This window comes from Aotus nancymaae, unplaced genomic scaffold (genome assembly GCF_030222135.1).
Source record: "Aotus nancymaae isolate 86718 unplaced genomic scaffold, 86718_ANA_hifiasm-v0.15.2.pri h1tg000108l, whole genome shotgun sequence".
Lineage (NCBI taxonomy): Eukaryota > Metazoa > Chordata > Mammalia > Primates > Aotidae > Aotus > Aotus nancymaae.
Genome location: NW_026988523.1, coordinates 28022309 through 28037269, shown reverse-complemented (window position 1 = coordinate 28037269; position 14961 = coordinate 28022309). Strand labels below are relative to the sequence as shown.

Here is a 14961-nt window from a genome sequence, read left to right as displayed (position 1 = left end):
CAATGTCTCGGGAAGATGTTTCTGGCAGCAGTATGCCCAGTCTAGACTGGAGAGGAGAAGGTGAAGCCAGGGAAGACTAGCAACAAGTCCAGGGATGGAGAGGAACAGACCTGACTAGGGTGGTGGCACGAAGGAGAGTATGCTGTGTTCATTCTTCCCTCCACAAAGCAGCTGGACAAGACCCAACCGGAGATGGGATCTCTGTAGCATTGTTTTCCAAAGGAACCTAGCACAGTCCCAAGTGCTGCCTCCATTCTACCGACAGAGTCGCCTACCTCTCAGCCTTGATCCCACTCTCCTGAGGTGCCTGAGGGATCTCGCCACCATCCACATGGCATTGATAAGGAAGTCTGCCTGCCAGTCACAGACGGCCATTGGCTCAATCTGTTACCTTACGCAAATGGCAGGCATGGGGAGCCTATTGCTCCATCTGGGTGCTCAAGGGAAATCCTCTGGACCACCCAACCTTCCTCTCAGAGAAAGTAAAGGGAGCAATAAGGAAATATTTGCCAAGCCCTCTACACCCACCTGTTTGCTGAGAGAGGGAGAGGTGTCATGTTAATTATCAAGGAAACTGATCTGAGCAAAAGGAAGTCATGGAAACTTCATTATTATGCGTGGTATGTGGCTGTCTTTGGAATATTCTGCTTGCTTGGTTTCTAATTTCCTTTTCTTACATGAGTCTTTCTCCCTCATAAATCTTTGCATCTCGATGTTCTGTTCTCTCCTCCTTTGTCTTCTGAAATAGGAGTTCCCACAAACCCTCCGTGGTTAAATCTACTACTCCAAACAACGCAGGCTCCAGGTAGCACTGCACAGGGTTATTGCTCATGAAGGTGGGTCACACCCTTCAGCCTCCACCCTCTGGAAGGGCCTGCTGAGTGAAGGCCCAGTCAGGGAGGGAAGGGAGGGGAGGGATGGGGGGTGTTGAGGAGAGTGAGGTGGGCAGGGAGTCCCCCCACCTCTCCCAGCTGCCCAAGGAAACACACTCCAACTGTTTCTCTAGAACAAACCAACCAACAAGCGCCAGGAGCTTTCTGTGAATCTGACAGCCAGTTGATCACAGAATCCTCCCAGAAATGGCACTTAGCCCAGAACTGGCAGCAAGTGCCCTCTAGAGGGAGTCAGATGCACCCTGTCTGAGAGGGAAATTCTAATGTCCTGCCTAAATTGGGTACTTAGAGATGCTTAGCAAATGATGCCAAAGGGTTGGTGAGGCGGGGCAAGGGGGAGGAAAGAAAAGAAAAGCAGGGCAACTGATGTCTTCATCACTAAAAGACAGAGAGAAGTCTTCCTTTGGTATCAAGAGGAGTCTAACAGACTACCATTCTAATTAGGCTGCATTTCTGTAGCAGACACAGTGCGCACAGGCGGAACCAGCAGTGGGGTATGCGTGTGGTGGGCTCCATGGGCTTACTCCAGGAATCTGCCTCTAGCACACAAGGTGCCAGGCCTTAATTTGCTCTCCCTGTTGCTCCTGCTTCTGAAATGTGTTGAAGCAGATACAGCTGTTTAAACTGGCATCCCTGTTTATCTTTGTGTTCCCGGTGTCTAATATTTAAGTACCTGAACTGAATTTAAATTGCCATCAGCTTGTTAACTGCAAAACAATAGAACAATTTCAGGAAGATGGTGGTTGGGGCCGTATTTCGACCACTCTGCTTTCTCATACAGACACCTTGCTCCTCAGGCCTTCTGCCAGATATCAGAAGAAGAGGGTCTGTGCTGGGCCTGGTTTTTTAGGCCCTGAGGAGCAACACAGTGTAGTGGGAAAATCCTGACTTCCGGAGTCAGACCCAAATGGATTTAAGAATGAGCCCCTCACTTACTAGTTGTGGGACTGGTAGACGTTTTTAAAACTTTCTACACATCAGTTCGCTCATCTTTAAAATGAAAATATTAGTACTTATCTCAGAACCTATGTATTTTATTTAACAATATAAACTCTTTAAATCACACATAGACATTTAATAACATGGAAAATGCATGATATATTAAGTGAAAGAAAAAGGTAGTTATGGAACACTGTTATGGACTGAAATAACACCATTGTGTGGCTGCCCAAGTTTTCTGTGGTGTTTGGGTCCACTGCTACCACATACACATTGCACCATGTTGGAAATACGTGGATCCACCTAGTACACGGGTCCCTATTCACTTCTGCTGGTTTTCATTGAGACCATTCCCTGCTTATCTCTATTGCTCTCTGGGGAGGAATCTCTGTATCTTTTACCACCTGCTTGCTTTTTTCCTCACAAAATCATCCTCTGGGGGTTGGCATTCCATGCCTGAGAGTAAGGAATACTGGTGAGCTGATGAGAAGAGCTTTAGATTTTACAGTTTCAGGTTTTATACACATATGGACAAAAGGGAATTAATCTCACCTAAGAAGCAAAAGACACAACATTGTCACAAATTAATATTTAAATAGTAATTATCTCTCCTATAAAATGATAGGAAAATGCATTGAAATGGGCTTCCTGATGCCCTGCTGTACTCTGTTGACAGCAAAAACGAATTCAACCCTTTGGAAAACTATCCATTAAGAGCACTGAAAATGGCATATCTAGCTGGGCACAGTTACTCCTGTCTATAATCCCAACACTCTGGGAGGCTGAAGCAGGAGAACTACTTGAACCCAGGAGTTTGAGACCAGTCTAGGCAACATAGAAAAAAAAAATTAGCTAGACATGGTGGGATGCATCTGTAGTCCCAGCTACTTGGGAGGCTCAGGTGAGAGGATTGCTTAAGCCCAGGAATATGAGGCTGCAGTGAGCTATGATCATGCTACTACATGCCAGCTTGGGTGTCAGAGTGAGATCCTGTTTCTACAAAAACAATAACAACAAAAATCGTACTCTCTAAACTAATAATTCTATACCTGGGTGTCTATCCTAAGAAAATAATTTAGAATACATCAAAACCTTTATTGCACAAAGATATTTATTGTAGCATAACTTAAACTAGTAAAAAACACTAGAAAAAAATACTAGAATAAGTACTCATTGTTCAAGGGATGAGTATATTATGATATACCCAAAGGTTAAAACAGTTACTTACAGTTATGGTAAATGGTCTCCAAAGATGGCTGCCAATATCATAAGCGATGTTTTTCTTTCTACTTGAATATTCATCTCATTCTATAAGAAATAAGAATAATTTTGAATTTGGAAAAAATAAACTTTATTATTTCAAAAGGATAGAGTTTGTGTTAGGTAATTTCTAAAATCATTTGTCACTGTTTGGGTTCTTTGGAGGCAGATGTTGAGTTGAAGTTTGGGTGTAAGATGTTCATTCAGGATCAACACCTGTGAAAGGTAGAAGGCAGAAGGAGGATTAAGCAGAGGAAGAAATTAAACTGTAGTATGCACCCGAGAGAGCTTTAGAACAAACACTGCCAACAAGAGTATCCTACAATGGGTCAAAATGGCCTGGCTTTTATATTCTCACCTCATTTAGACACCAAATGCACCCAAAAGGGCATGACCAGAGGTGAGGGGCTTTCTGTGCTAAGACCAAATCTGAAGGAGCTACAGCTAGAGGATGTCTGCTAATTACACTCCTCGCAGCTGAGGCTATAAGTCTTTCCTGGAAAGGAGATCTGAGTGGGGCCTTTCCATGTCTGTTACCTCCCTCCTAGGTCTGTGTTCTTGTACTCCAATTTCAGATGCTTATTTGTTGAACAAACACATTAGCAATAATAATATAATCTTACGTAGCTCTTTTATAATGCTTTCACATATAGCATGCTTCCCTAATACAGAGTACTGAACCAAGGCGTCTGAAGGATAGTTTTTTAAAGTACTCTACAGATTTTTAATGGCCTTTGCTTTCACCACACTTCAGTAAGACCGTTTCATCAGAGTAGTTAAAATTGTGAAATAGGTAACATTTTGCTGCTTCTTCTCAACATATCACTCTCCTCCTCATAGCAACTCTTCTCCCTTTTCCTGTCAGACAGTTATTGCTCTAATATTGATAAAAGTCTCTTCACTCATTGTAGCATCCTACCCCAAACACTCCTTCAGGTAGCTCACTCTCTTTTCTACAACTAAACTTCAACTGGCTGAAACTGGAAAATGGTTAATACATTTATGAATACATGTTCTGTGACTAATGACAATGTGCTATTCTTTTAAGCATTTCATGTTTGCTTTTCAAAAGTAATTCCTGGATATAACACCAAAAGCACAGGCAACAAAAGGAAAAAAATTGATGAGTTGAACTTCAAAATTAAAATCTTGTGTCTCAGAGTGTAGCAGGATTGTCAGGGAACAAACCTCTCGAACACCGAACTGAGAAAGGAAGTGGCTTTTTATTCGACAGGGAGCTGCGGGGGGCTAATGCCTTAACCACTGAGCTCCTTGAGAAGCAGCTTCTTTCCCCTTTTATATGCTTACAACTCTAAAGGAGAAACCGAGGCAAAACTGGGCAAAGCTGCCTGGGAGGCTGTCCTAGCTGTACCAACCGAAACACACTTCCCAGTCAGGGAACCAAAGGTAGCACAGGATTGGTGGGGAACAAGCCTCTTGAACACTGAACTGAGAAAGGAAGTCACTTTTTATTTGGCCAGAAGCTGCGGGGGGCTACAGGCTTAACCACTTAGCTCCCCGAGAAGCAGCTTCTTTCCCCTTTTATAGGCTTACAACTCTAAAGAAAAACTAAGGCAAAACTGTGTCACTGTCCATTGGCTGGAAAATTGACCTCACAGTCTTTGGCCTCATTGATTTTCTAGTTCATTCACGGTGTGCAGGGGAGTAGGCAGGGGACGGGGCTTACAGAGACAAGACAAAGACAGTAAATCATTAGTTGGCAGAGGTGTTTCTAGGAGGGGGTCTGGGTCATGTAAACATAAAGAACGTAACCCAGTGCCAGGCTCTGGCCAGTAGTAATAACATTCTTTGCAACACTTTCAAGGCTTATAAATAGTTTAGACACTGCGAACCGAAAAGGAAGTCATCTTCCCAGTCCTTGGGCCTCATTATGGCCTGGTCAGTGGCGTCAGCAGGTCGCTTAACCACGGATTCCAGTTCTTTAGTATTTTATCTCTCTTTACCCTCCTTCTCATCCTGAAGGAGGAGGTGAAGGCCTCAAGGAGAAAAATGAGGAGGGGTCTCCCCTCTCAAGAGGACATTATTTTAACAGAGTGAAAGGGCAACTCACACAATGGCAGAAATATTTGTAAGTCATATATTAAATATTTGATAAGGGATTGATACCTAGACTATATAAAGAGCTGCTACAACTCAACAACAAAACACTCACAAAATCCAATTCAACACTGGGCAAGTGACTTGAATAGACATTTCTCCAAAGAAGATATACAAATGTCCAAAAATCACATGAAAAGATGCTTAGTATCAGTAATCATTATGAAATTCCAAATCAAAGTCAACGAGATATCACATCGTACCCATTAGGATGGCTGTTAAAAAAAAAAAAAAAACAGCAAATAACAAGTGTCGACAAGGATGTGGAATAATTGGAAACCTGTGCATTGCTGCTGGGAATGTAAAATGCTGTAACCATTGTGGAAAAGATTATGGTTGCTCCTTAAAGCTAAACATAGAATTACCACATAATCCAGTAATCCCACTTCTGGGTATGCACTCAAAATAATGGAAGGCAAGAACTCAAACAGACATTTGTACACCCCTGTTTATAGCAACATTACTTACAATAGACAAAAGGTGAAAAAAAAAACCCAAATGTCCATCAACAAAATGTGATATTTACATATTATTCAGCCTTAAAAGGGAAATAAATTCTGATGCATGCTATAGCATGGATGAAACTTGAAGACATTCTGCTATATGAAACAATCCAAACACAAAAGGACAAATATTGTATGATTGCACTTCTATGAGATACCTAGAATAGTCAAACTCATAAAGACAGAACACAGAAAGGTGGTTGCCAGGGTCTGGGGAAGGAAAGAATTGGTATAATGGAAATTTCTGGAGATGGATGGTGGTGCCAGTTGCACAATAATTTTTTTTTAAAAAGTGATTCCTACTGACTGGCAAGGCTGTAAGGCCATTGGAGGATAAGCTGTCTGAAAGCACAGGCTACATGGCATAAAATCCAGAATTTGAAATTAGACAGACATGAGTCCTAGTCCTCTCTCTACTAATACATATTAGCAATGAGAAGTTGAGTAACATATGCCAACTTTCCAAGTTTTAATTTTCTTATCTCTAAAGTGGTGTTAATTACATCTACTGTAACGGTCTCTGTCTATTCGGTATCCATTTTCCTTTCACATAGTAGGATGCCAGATTTCCCTAGAGAACTACTCTTTCTTCACCCTTAGCCCATAAGGTTTGACTGGCTGAGTCCAATCCATAGAAATTAAAGAGGGCATATGATTCAGGACTAGTCAATCAATATAGTCCCTCTTTCTGGGCACAGCAATTGGTTTAGGAATGAGCTTGAGATCTGAGAAGTTCCAACAGAGGTAATTCCAAAACTTTTGATGGAGCAGCAGAAAAAAATTTTCTCTTTTGACAAGGGCTGCCAACAGGATAGAAAGTAATTGTGGAGGTCCTGGCAGCCATTAGTGACTATAAAGGAAAAGCCTACCAGAGAATAAAGAAGACACAGGAAAAATAGAGCCAAGAGATGGAGAGTGAGATAGCATCAAGATAGGATCATCTACTTCCTGGATCCAGTAGTAAGTGAAGTCTACATCTGTATGTTTGGTTACATGAGCCAATATATTTGATTTTTTTGTTTATGTCACTAAGTTGTCTTTTGCAACCAGAAAAGTCCTAACACACTTATCTTGCTTTGTTATCGGAGGCAGTACATATAATAATTATACAGCAGCCTGGCACATTGTACTCTGTCCTATTCACCTCTGAATCCCACCCAGGACACGGGAAGTGCCCAACACATTTTGTTGGATGGATGGAGAGAGCCATGAGAACACAAAATTGGGAATTCTGTGTCTGACCCACATTGTGCAAGCTCAGAGTATGAGTATAAACCTAGCGAAGCATTGTGCTTCCCTGGGTAGTGAGTTTCCCTCTTTAATGAAGCTGCAACTGGCATGATGTGCTGGCCGACTAACACTCTACAAGTATAGGGTCATCACTTCAGAATAATTAAATTGAACAGTTATTCACTGCTTACTATGGGCAAAGCACTGGTGAAAACAACAGTGGAGAACATAAGCAGACAAATGCAATCAAACACATGATAAAGTTTGTTAGAGATGATCACCTGCCATGGTTTGAATGTCTCTCCCAAAGTTCATGTGTTGCAAACTTATTCTCCAGTTGAACTATGTTGAGAGATGAGATCTTTAAGAGGTGATTAAGTCATGAGGGCTTTGCTCTCATGGACAGATTAATGCCGTTAGGAGTAGGTTTCTGATATAAAGGAAACTTCCTCGGCCTTCTACAAGGGGATGATGAAGCACAAAGGCTCTTCCCAGATGCCAGTGTCTTGATACTGGACTTCCCAGCCTACAAGACTGTGAAAAATAAATTTCCTTTCTGTATAAGTTAAACAGTATGTGGCATCCTGTAATACCAACCTAAAACAGACTAAGATAGCACCGAAAAGATTGGAGTACAGTAAATGGAAGTCTGTCACTCTGTCTGTGGAACTAGGGAAGGCATTTCTCAGGGAGGGTGGCATTTGAGTTGGGTCTCAAAAATGAGTATGCAGACACACTAACATTGCCCAGGAAAAGAATACCTATGAGCAGATATAGCCTGTCCTGTTTTGGGATTTCAGGAGAGTGGGCCCATTTAGTACTCCTATGTAAATTAGCCTCTGGAAGGGGCTTGAGAAATCTCAATTAGGCATTAGTTTGTTTTAGTTTTTTTCCACTAATTCTACCCACTTCCTCCTTTGGGAAAAAAAAAAAATCTTCCTTTATGGCAAACAATATAATGTTAGTTTAAAAATCATCACATTGGTCCGGGCGTGGTGGTTCATGCCTATAATCCCAGCACTTTGGGAGGCCAAGGCAGGTGGATCACGAGGTCAAGAGATCAAGACCATCCTGGTCAACATGGTGAAACCCCATCTCTACTAAAAATACAAAAAATTAGCTGGGTATGGTGGTGCATGCCTGTAATCCCAGCTACTCAGGAGGCTGAGGCAGGAGAATTGCCTGAACCCAGGAGGCAGAGGTTGCGGTGAGCCGAGATCGCGCCATTGCACTCCAGCCTGGGTAACAAGAGCGAAACTCCATCTCAAAAAATAAAATAAATAAAATAAATAAAATAAAAATCATCACATCAAAGCATGATGCTTATAATTATTTGAAAAAGAGTTTTAATCAACTAAGCTCTGCAGGTAGAGGAGGGATAGGGATTCCTTTCCAGGTAATTTAACGGATCCTGAGCACGTAACTATAACACAGCTGTTTCTAGGGCTCAGGGAGAACTAGTCTTTTTTCCAAGGCCAATGTCCCATTGGTTTATTCTGCCAAAAGCTCTGGGCTCGTCCATGAAGCAGTGACTGTGGGGTTAGATGAGTAACAATGAATTGGATCCTTAAAATCACCACATCTCACCTCAAATGAGCCATAGCTGCAGAAAGAGTATTTCATGAAAGAAAAAAACCATAATTCCTACCAAAGAGGTAGAGTGATTTCATGGATTTCAAACCAAAAATAATAAAACAACATTCTCTAACAGGAAGGTAGAGAGGGCTCCTGAACTTAAGAGACACTTGGAATGAGAGTCTGAGTGTCTTGATATAATAATGATCCAGGCTGTCATTTTCTCTCACTAGTCTGGTTACTAGCAAACTATGGATCCCTCAAAAATCAATTCAGTACCATACGACCTAGCAATTCTACTCCTAGGTATATACCCAAGAGAAGTGAAAACATGTATATGCTATTATATAAACATTAGATCATGCTATATGAATGCTATGTGAATAGCATAGAATAATGTGCTATGTAAATAATGCTATTCACAATATCTGTCAACAGATAAATGGATAAATAAAATGTATATTATACTGTGGAATATTATTCAGTCATAAAAATGAAGTACTGATTCATGCCATAACACAAATAAAGCTTAAAAACATTATGCTAAGTGAAAAGAGCCAGATACAAAATGTCACATATCGTATGATTCCATTTATATGAAATGTCTAGAATTAGGAAATCCATAGTGACAGAAAGTAGGTTACTGGTTGTAGGGGTTTAGGAGAGGGAAGAATGAAGAGTGACTGCAAATGGGCTTTGGGTAATAAATGTGTTCTGGAATTAGATAGTGGTGATGACTGCACAATTTTGTGAACATAATAAAATCAGTGAATTGTATTCTTCAAAGCGTGAATTTTATGGTACATAAGTTATAGCTCATTTAAAATACAAAATGATTAAGATAGATCCAACTTCATGAAAATGTCCCTGAGCCTCATGATTAGAACTAACCACTACCTCCTGTGAACAACCTTTAGATCACACTTTTATCGTGGACATATGCAATTTTTCATATATGCCAGCCTCCTCTGAAAATAGTAAGCTCTTCAGAAGCAGAATTGTGTCTTGTCTATGTCTGTATCCTCAACTGGGCACAGTGCTTGAAATTCAGCACATATATATGTTAAATTGAAGAGATTATTTTCCAAGACTTTTAAAATCTGCAGTAATATAACCAATCCATTTATAATATAATAAGTAGTACATATAAACTGTGTGTAAGTCTTTTGTGATATAAAAATGTAAGAGGTATGGTCTCTACCTTTGAGGAACTTACACCTTTTTGATAAAAATAAGTAGACTTAAATACCTACATAACAAGGCAGAAAATAATTGCTATGTGAACAGCATAATGATTCACATCTAATAGTTCAAAGGAGTAAAAATTACTACCATGAGCATGATAGGGAAGATTTTTTTAGAGATGGTTGTATGAAAGTGAGCTTTTTTTTTTTTTTTTGAGACGGAGTTTTGCTCTTGTTACCCAGGCTTGGAGTGCAATGGCGCAATCTCGGCTCACCACAACCTCCGCCTCCTGGGTTCAGGCAATTCTCCTGCCTCAGCCTCCTGAGTAGCTGGGATTACAGGCACGCGCCACCATGCCCAACTAATTTTTTGTATTTTTAGTAGAGACGGGGTTTCACCATGTTGACCAGGATGGTCTTGATCTCTTGACCTCGTGATCCACCCGCCTCAGCTTCCCAAAGTGCTGGGATTACAGGCGTGAGCCACCGTGCCCGGCACCCGAAAGTGAGCTTTAAGGATGTACAAGATGTTAAAATGAAAGCTTCAGCTAAGGCACATTCAAGAGCTATGTGTTGGACCAAAATGCAAACACTTTTATAGTAGGTGGTAAAAAGGGGTGGAGGGGTCGGTAACTCTTAAATGGTCACCCACACTGATGGCATGGAGTGCTGAATTAGAGATCAGGAAGACTTTTGAAAAGGATTTCTTTAGAGAGAAGTATTGGGTTCCAAGAATTCTATCCTTCTCATTATTGGGGAAAAAGAGGAGAGGAGGGGAGGTGAGGGGAAACAAGAGGAGGGGACAGGAAGGGATTTTTCTAGTTTTGTAGTACATTTTCAAGGCAAGTAGTGTGATGCCTCTGGCTTTGTTCTGTTTGCTCAAAATTGATTTGGCTGTTTGGGGTCTTGGGGTGTTTTATGGTTCCATATACATTTTAGGGCTTTTTTCTGTTTCTGTAAAAAAGTCATTAAAATTTTGATAGAGATTGCATGGAATCTGTGGATTGCTTTAGGTTTTGTCTTACTCTATTTGTGTTGTTATAAAGGAATACCTGAGGTTGCTAATTTATGAAGAAAAGAGGTTTATTTGGCTCATAGTTCTGCAGGCTGTACGAGAAGCAAAGTGACAACATCTGCTTCTGATGAGGGCATCAGGATTCTTTCACTCATGGTTGAAGGTGAAGAGGAGCCAGTGTGTGCAAAGATCACATGGCAAGAGAGAAAGAAAGAGAGAGAGAGACAGGTGGTGACTGCCTCTTTTTCACAATCGGCTCTCATGGCAACTAGTAGAGTGAGAACACATTCACTGTTTGCCTATGACATAATCTTATATCCCCATAGCAAGGGCATTACTCTATTCCTGAGGGATCCACCCTCATGACCCAAACACCTCCCATTAGGCCCCATCTCCATCTTTGGGGATCAAATTTCAACATGAGATTTGGAAGAGGCAAACATCCAAACCCTAAGAGGCAGTATAGAATTAATAATATCAATTCTTCCAATCCATGAACATAGGATATCTTTTCATTTATTTGTGTTTTCTTCTCTTTCTTTCATCTGTGTTTTATAATTGTCAGTGTACAGGTATTTCACCTCCTTAGTTAAATTTATTGCAAATATTTTATTTTTTTTCTAGTTATTGTAAATGGGATTGTTTTCTTGATTTCTTTCTTTGAATAGTTTTAGTGTGTAGAAACCTGCTGATTTTTGTATGTTGAATTTGTATGCTGCAAGTTTACTGAATTTGTTTACTAGTTCTAACAGTTTTTGGTAGTCTTTAAGGTTTTCTTTATATAAGATCATATCATCTGTAAACAGAGACAATTTAACTTCTTTTTTCTCAATTTGGATATACTTTATTTCTTTTTCTTGCCTAATTGCTCTGGCTAGGACTTCTAGTACCATACTGAATAAAAGTGGTAAGAGTGGGCATCCTGGTCTTAGTCCTAATCTTAGAGAAAAAGCTTTCAGTTTTTCACCATTGAATATGTTATCTATGGGCTTATTGTATATGATCTTTACTATATTGAGGTACATTCCTTCTATTTCTAATTTGTTGGATGTTTTTATCATAAAGGTTTATTGAGTTTTTTCAAATGCTTTTTCTGCATCTTTTGAGATAATCATATGGTTTTTGTCCTTCACCTGTTATTGATTCATACATGTTGAATCCTTCCTGCATCCCAGGGATAAATCCCACTTGATCACAGTGAATGATACATTTTATTTATTTATTTATTTATATTATTGTTTTGAGATGGAGTGTTGCTGTGTTGCCCAGGCTGGAGTGCAGTGGCACGATCTTGGCTCACTGCAACCTCCCTCTCCTGGGTTCAAGTGATTCTCCTGCCTCAGCCTCCCAAGTAGCTGGGACTACAGGCATGTACCATCACACCAAGCTAATTTTTTGTATTTTTAGTAGAGATGAGGTTTTAGCATGTTGGCCAGGCTGGTCTTGAATGCCTGACCTCAGGTGATCCACCCATCTTGGCCTCCCAAAGTGATCAATGATCATTTGAATGTGCTGCTAAATTCAGTTTGCCAGGATTTTGTTAAGAACTTTTATATCTATGCTCAGCAGGGATATTGGCTTGTAACTTTTTTTCTCATAGTGCCCTTGTCTGACTTTGCTATAAGGGTATTGCTGGCCTTGTAAAATGATTCTAGAAGTTGTCCCTCTGTCATAGTCTGTTCAGGCTCCTATAGCAAAATACCTTAGACTGGGTGATTACCGAACAGTAGAAATGTATTGCTTATAGTTCTGGATGCTAGGAAGTCCAAAATCATGATGCCAGCAGATTTGATGTCTGGTAAGAACTTGCTCTGTTTCAAAGATGGTGCCTTTTGTTGCATTCTCACATGGTAGAAGGGGCAAGCATGATCCCTCCAATCTCTTTTATAAGGGCACTAATTCCATTCACAAGAGCAGAGTCCTCATGACTTAATCACATTCTCAAAGGCCCTACCTTTAAATATTAATCACTTTGGGGATTACGCTTAAACATATAAATTTTATGGGAAAGCCAACATTCAGACCATAGCACCCTTCTATTTAATTTTTTGGAAGAGTTTGAGAAGGATTGGTATTAGTTCTTCTTTAAATGTTTAGTAAAATTCAGCAGTGAAGCCATCAGGTTTTGGGCTTTTCTCTGATGGAGGACTTTTTACTACTGATTCAATCTCCTTACTCATTATTCTGTTCAGATTTTCTATTTCTTCAAGATTTAGTCTTAATAGATTATATATGTCTAATAATTATCAATTTTTTCTAGGTTATACAATTTGTAGGCTCATAACTGTACATAGCAGTCCTATAATCCTTTGTATTTTGATGGTATAATATCAATTGTAATGTCTCCTATTTTATTTCTGATTTTATTTATTTGACTCTTTTTATCTTAGCTAATCTAGCTAATGGCTTGCTAGTTTCGTTTCTCTGCAAAAAACCTGCTTAGTTTGTTTCTCTTTTCTATTTTTTTTAGTCTCTATTTCATTTATTTCTGATCTGATCATTTCCTTCCTTTTACTAATTTGGGGATTCATTTATTCTTCCTTTTGCAGTTCCTTGAGGTGTAACATTAGGTTATGTATTTCTTCTTTTTTGATGTAGGCATTTATTGCCATAAAAGCCCCTCTTTGAACTGCTTTTGCTGCATGTATAAATTTTGGTATATTGCAAGTCCATTTTTGTTTGTCTCAAGATAGTTTCAATTTTTATTTTAATTTCTTCTTTGACCCATTGGTTGTTTAGGAGCATGTTGCTTAATTTCCATGTATTTGTGAATTTTCTGAAATTTCTTCTCTTATTGATTTCTAGTTTCATACCACTGTCATTGGAGAAAGGTATTTAATATGCTTCTATCCTCTTAAATTTGCTAAGATGTGCTTTATAGCCAAACATATTATCTATCCTGCAGAATATTCCAAGGGACTTGAGAAGAATGTATGTTCTGCTGCTATTGTATGGAATATTCTGTAAAGGTCTGTTAGGTCCATTTGGTCTAAAGTATAGTTCATGTTCAATGTTTCCTTATTGATTTTCTGTCTGGATGATCTATCCATTGTTGAAAGTAGGGTATTTAAGTCCCCTGCTATTACTATATTGCAATCCATTTCTCTCTTTAGATTTACTAATCTTTGCCTTACATATTTAGGTGCTCCAATGTTGGAACATACATATTTACAATTGTTATACCTTTTGATGATGTGACCCCTTTATTATTGTATATTGACTTCCTTCATCTCTTTTTACAGCTTTTGACTTACAGTCTATTTTATCTGATGTAAGTGTAGCTACCCCTGCTCTCTTTTGGTTTCCATTTGCATGGAATATATTTTTTTGTTTGCTAAGGGGCTTTTTATTTATTTATTCTAATTATATTTTAAGTTCAGGGGTACATGTGGAGATCGTGCAGGATTGTTACATAGGTATACACACGCCATAGTGGTTTGTTGCATCCATCCCCGTCATCTACATTATGTATTTCTCCTAATGTTATACCTCCCCAATACCCCCAACCCCTGCTATCCCTCCACTAGCTCCCCAACCCCCAACAGGTCCTGGTGTGTGATATTCCTCTCCCTGTGTCCATGCATTCTCATTGTTCAGCACCTACTTACGAGAACATATGGTGTCAGTTTTCTGTTCGTTTCAATTTGCTGAGAATGGTTTCCAGCTTCATCCATGCCCCTGCAAAGGACATGAACTCATCCTTTTTTATGGCTGCATAGTATTCCATGGTGTATATGTGCCATATTTTCTTTATCCAGTCTATCATTGATGGGCATTTGGGTTGGTTCCAAGTCTTTGCTATTGTAAACATTGCTGCAGTGAACATACAAGTGCACGTGTCTTTATAGTAGAACTATTTATAATCCTTTGGGTATATACCAAGTAATGGGATTGCTGGGTCAAATGGTATTTCTATTTCTAGATTCTTGAGGAATCGCCACACTGTCTTCCACAATGGTTGAACTAATTTACACTCCCACCAACAGTGTAAAAGTGTTTCTATTTCTCCACATCCTCTCCAGCATCTATTGTCTCCAGATTTTTTGATAATCGTCCCTGTAACTGGCATGAGATGGTATCTCAATGTGGTTTTGATTTGCATTTCTCTAATGACCCATGATGATGAGCTTCTTTTCATATTTGTTAGCTGCATAAATGTCTTCTTCTGAAAAGTCTCTGTTCATATCCTTCACCCACTTTTTGATGGGGTTGTTTTTTTTCTTGTAAATTTGTTTAAGTTCTTT

At 39.6% G+C, this 14961-nt stretch overlaps 1 long non-coding RNA gene across 1 annotated transcript in view; it reads right to left on the bottom strand.

Moving 5' to 3' along the window:
* Positions 1-14961, bottom strand: part of LOC135272325 (uncharacterized) — a 74374-nt gene that overhangs the window by 46063 nt on the left and 13350 nt on the right. The window contains exon 2 of the long non-coding RNA XR_010340484.1: positions 3061-3140. This is a non-coding gene — a long non-coding RNA (uncharacterized LOC135272325). The remainder of the gene's footprint in view (positions 1-3060; positions 3141-14961) is intronic.